We start from the raw sequence: 4452 nt of genomic DNA on the forward strand, positions 1-4452 counted from the left end.
TGCATTGGCCGGGAATCGAACCCGGGCCTCCCGCGTGGCAGGCGAGAATTCTACCACTGAACCACCAATGCATAGCAAACAAGAGCGGGAATCAGGGAATGGGCTGGATTTGTCCGTGTGACACGTTGAATGACGAAACAGGCGCGCTTCTGAGCCCCGTTGCGTTCTTTCGCAGCCGTGGAGCCACTCACATCCACATGGAAGTTGTGTCGTTGATTTTACCTGAACCAGGACCCGGTCACTTCTCTCGTTGTTGTGCTTCAGACTGAAGATAAACACAACCTTCTCTGAGGAGTTTTGAACCCAGCGAGTCGTTATAATCTCTCGGTGAGAACTCAAGTGCGCGATCGATGAGGTCAGCGACACGTTGACCCCACAGCAAGTCGGTCCAGTGGAGGTCTCATCCAAGTGACCGAGGGAGTCGTTCACCAACGTGAGGTTTCGAGCTCAGCTTCCATTGCAAAGTGCCAACAGAGGAGAGCGAGATTAAACGTCGCACCAACAACGTCACGAGAAAATAATTTCGACCATTTTGTCGACAAGATATAGTGAAACCATGACTCATAGCATCAGGGTTACATACATAAACGCTGTCTTTGGGTCCTTCCTTGCAGAGTCTGGACCTCAGGTTGGAATGTGTTTCACCTCTCCAGCATGTATGAAGGTTTTCACAGATTCTGTGAAATGGCTATAGTCATCCCTCTGTTTTGACCCCAGGGGCCGTGTCACTACACTACACTAACGTGTGTGCCAGAACGTTTGTCAGCACAAATAGGTTTTCTGTGAAGACGGTAGTTCAGTTCAGGAGCCTCCTTTTGTCGTCCTGCCCTCAAGGACGTCCAGTTAGCATCCATGTTTAGAACACCTCGCATAAATTGACTTGCATAAAACAATCTGTGATGTTTGTAGACCTCAGCAAGCTTCGTGAATGGGACATATTCAACTACGTGGTTTACCTCGTTGGTTCACTTGGAAGCTCAACTGCTGGGTCGTGACTGAAAAGTGGGTCACAAAGTGCTTTAAAAAAAGCGCAGGCTTTTATTTTGAAGGGATTTTTTAATGGAGACATGAACAGATTTAGATTTAGGGACCTCCCGGGAGCACAAGATAAGAGAAAATATGGGACATTAGACGTTGCAAACCACAACAAAAAGCTGTTTATTTTTCTTCAAAACAAAATGGTTTTGTCTCCGTTTTGAAAGGTAATGTTATCTACTGATAAGGTTAATTGTTAAACTGCACAAATGCGGCGAGCTCGAACTACACTTTTGCATTATTGTTTTTCATTTTCAAATCCAGACTAGAACCGACTCTCAAGAGTCTCAAGTCTAAAACCAAGGGGATATATTCTCCGAGTATTTTTTTTTAAAATCACGGTTTGAAGGAACGCGAGGCTGCGTCACACCACTGGGCCACTAGATGGCGCTCCCGCTCCAGTTAAACACCGACGGTCCTCGGGGCCGCATTTGCAGCCAGCAGTCGAGGGTGTTTAGAAAGTGACCGGGATGCTCGAGTCACTGGCCACATTAATTTTATGCATTAAAAATGTTTTTTTCTTTTTCTTTTTTTGTAAACTTGGGAACTCCAACTTCTTCCGAACAATTCCCTCAGTGAGGTCTCTGTGAGTCTGTGCCAGCTACTGGGGCGAGAGGCGGGGGACACCCTGGACAGGTCTCCAGTCCATCGCACAATAACAGACAACCACTCACACACCTACAGTCTGAATGTATTTGGACTCTGGGAGGAAACCAGAGCGCTCAGAGAAACCAAACAAAGAAGGTGCCTCGAATCTCCAAACTCCACCCGACATTCTCTCCATCATGAGCTGCGTCGCTGTCCAGGTCTGGTGAAGAAGCGGGGGTTTAGAGGAGGAACGACAGAAAGTCATTCATCTGCTTCTCACATCCTTCTATTGAGGTACAGCTCAAAGCCACTTGGTGGCGCTCTTTTCCGCCACCTCGTTCACATTGCTGCCGCTTCTCCAGAACCTGTCTGTGACGTGATACAGGGAGCAGCCGGACCTTGCTCTCCTGGGTTTGGAGTGTCACGATGCATTTGGATTCCCACCTCTGAGCGGAGGGGCGGGCCCCAATCTGAATCCATAAAAACGTGAAATTAATGATTGATATTTCTGCCTGTCTCCTCCTGTTCCACCATGAAGACCTGAACCCAAGCTTCACTTCCGAGAGAAGATGCTGTGACCCGTTCGTCTGCTCTCAGCCTCTGCACTTGTGTTGTGACTCAGGCAGGCGTGAGAAATATGCGGTTCCGGGACCAACTGCGACCCTCGGACTTCTCTCGCCAGGCCTCCGTTTTTTTTTTTTCTTCTTTTTTTTTATATCAAGAATCATCTTTGTTTTACATCGGTGTTCCAGAACTCTTAGAAATAACATTGATTATTATGAATTATGCATTTTTCTTTCAGATACATTAAATACATATATATTTTAGTGTCTAATAATTTTAACTGCTGACTGTGCAAAATTTTATTTACATCAATTTACAGTATCTAGTCACGTTCACACACACACACACACACACACACACACACACATATAATATATTCCATATTTTTATTTCACTTTAACTATTATATATATATATATATATATATATATATATATATATATATATATTTTTTTTTTTTTTTTTTTTTTCCCCCTTTGCGTTTCACACCTCTGCTTTTTATTTATTTATTTTTTTACATTTGAAACCAAATTAAACTCATCACACATTGTTTTTACAAACTTGACTTTTACTCTTTACATGTGCCCGTGAACAACTGAAAATCATTCAGAATTGATAGAACCCCTTCTGAGCATCTCATTATTTCACATGTTGTACTTCCTCAAATGGCCCTGAAGTTAAACTGCAGCAGTTTCATGTCCCTCCCTCTTTTTTCATTAAAATAAATAAATAAATAAATAAACAAAACAAAACAAAAACAAAAAAAAATTATATATATATATATATTTAATATATAATAATAATAATTCTCATCGTCCTTTTGTTCCCTCAGTTATTGACGCAGGATCTTCTACTGGTTAAGCATTCATTTTGGCCTAAGAAAAAATGTAAATCATAAATACATGGTAAACATAGCTGAAGCAGCAGAAGCCTGGTGAGGAAGATGCCGTCACCTGAGCACCTGAAGAAGAGCCAGTTGCAGTTGCACCGTACCAAGCCCAACCTCCCAATGTTTCGCCTGCTTTGACCGACCAAAGTTCTTGCCTTTAATGGTGAACGTTCCCTGGGCGGGTCTGGAACATCGCATGGGACTGTGGATGGACTGCAGTTAGATCCATTTTCACTCATTTGTCTCCAGAGGATTTGATGGTAACTCAGAGTTCAGGTTCAAGTTATGGCAGGTCAGGCTAAAATAACACACATCTTATGGACTGAGCATGTTTCAGAAACTGCCCTCTGGCTCAGCTGTGCTTCTGTAAGATCTCAATGCCACTCGAGATGTTCCTTCACTCGAGAACAAGACCCCACAGATGTTTCCCTGACTGAATCAGAGAACATGACTGTGTTACTTCCACATGACACAAGACTCTGAAAAGCTTCATGGATCCTTGTATTCATCTGAATAAGTTCCACCTTTCTGACAACGACTATCTTAACCTGTAGAGGGCGCCACAGGACGCGCGGAAACAGACCTAGGCATTATTTCACTTTATTTAAAAAAAAATAATCCGTTTAGAAATCCAGATTTGATCGTTAACAGGTTCGTACTGCGCGTTATTAATTCCGATAACGATTCTTGGTGATGTTTTTACGGAGAAAGTCGAAGTGAAATAGTGGAAATGTCATCGTTAAATTGGGCAGTTGTGACACTTTTCTGGATAGAGGCGTCCGCGGGGGCGTTTTAACAAAGATATTGTTTGGTAAAAGGAAGGATAAATAAGCACAAGAGCGTGTTTTGTGACACTGTTCCTGGCGCGCGTGATGGATGGAGAGACTTTGGAAAGAGTGCGGTTGATTAAAGGCGCATATTTTTGTTTAAAAAGGCAGAAGAAGGGGCTCCGGGGAGGGGGAGGGCGAAGAGAGAGGAGGAAACAATGGAGAATCAAAGCATAATAATATTCCTAAATGAAGAGGGAAATGTTGCGCCGCTCATTTTATTAATCAGACTGTCAATTTCACCCAAGAGGCCAAACCCATGAGCAATGTGCAGCAGACGCAGAGATCAGAGCAGGGACGCACATCTCTCCTCTTCTTCTTCTTCTTCTTCTTCGTCCTCCTCTTCCTCACTTGGATATTATTCGTCTGAGCGAAGGCCGCCTCCATCATCAGTGACAGCCCTCTGCTCTTTATTTGCCCGTAAACCTCTTTCAATAAATGATCACTGGAGACTTTTCAACACCTCTTCGTCATTGTGGAGAGTTGGTGCGTCTGAGAGGCTTTTAGTTGGTTGCCAGACTCCTGGAGCCCGGTGCTGCTGTCACGTCA

General features: G+C 43.7%; 1 non-coding gene across 1 annotated transcript; it reads right to left on the reverse strand.

Moving 5' to 3' along the window:
• On the reverse strand, positions 1–71 carry trnag-gcc (transfer RNA glycine (anticodon GCC)). Its single transcript has one exon. It is a non-coding gene; the product is annotated as a tRNA-Gly (tRNA).
• Between the last annotated feature and the right edge of the window lie 4381 nt (positions 72–4452).

This window comes from Synchiropus splendidus, chromosome 10 (genome assembly GCF_027744825.2).
Source record: "Synchiropus splendidus isolate RoL2022-P1 chromosome 10, RoL_Sspl_1.0, whole genome shotgun sequence".
In the NCBI taxonomy this organism is placed as follows: Eukaryota; Metazoa; Chordata; class Actinopteri; order Syngnathiformes; family Callionymidae; genus Synchiropus; species Synchiropus splendidus.